We start from the raw sequence: 216 nt of genomic DNA, 5'->3' as shown, positions 1-216 counted from the left end.
TTTTTTTTCAAAGTATATAAGGTCAACATTATATAGCAAGTGAACATTCCACCAGCAATTATTTTCATTAACCATTTCATCCCTATTTATCTCAAGTGAACTTTACCATGCATTGATCTGGATAAGTCCATTGTGATTTACAGTGGTGAAAGGGTGAAGTCAACCAACTGTTTTAAAACTAAGTGATAACACCGACACCTTAGTATTATACCTTAC

Source organism: Mizuhopecten yessoensis, unplaced genomic scaffold (genome assembly GCF_002113885.1).
Source record: "Mizuhopecten yessoensis strain PY_sf001 unplaced genomic scaffold, ASM211388v2 scaffold715891, whole genome shotgun sequence".
NCBI classification, from domain to species: Eukaryota; Metazoa; Mollusca; class Bivalvia; order Pectinida; family Pectinidae; genus Mizuhopecten; species Mizuhopecten yessoensis.
This window is presented reverse-complemented; position numbering follows the sequence as displayed.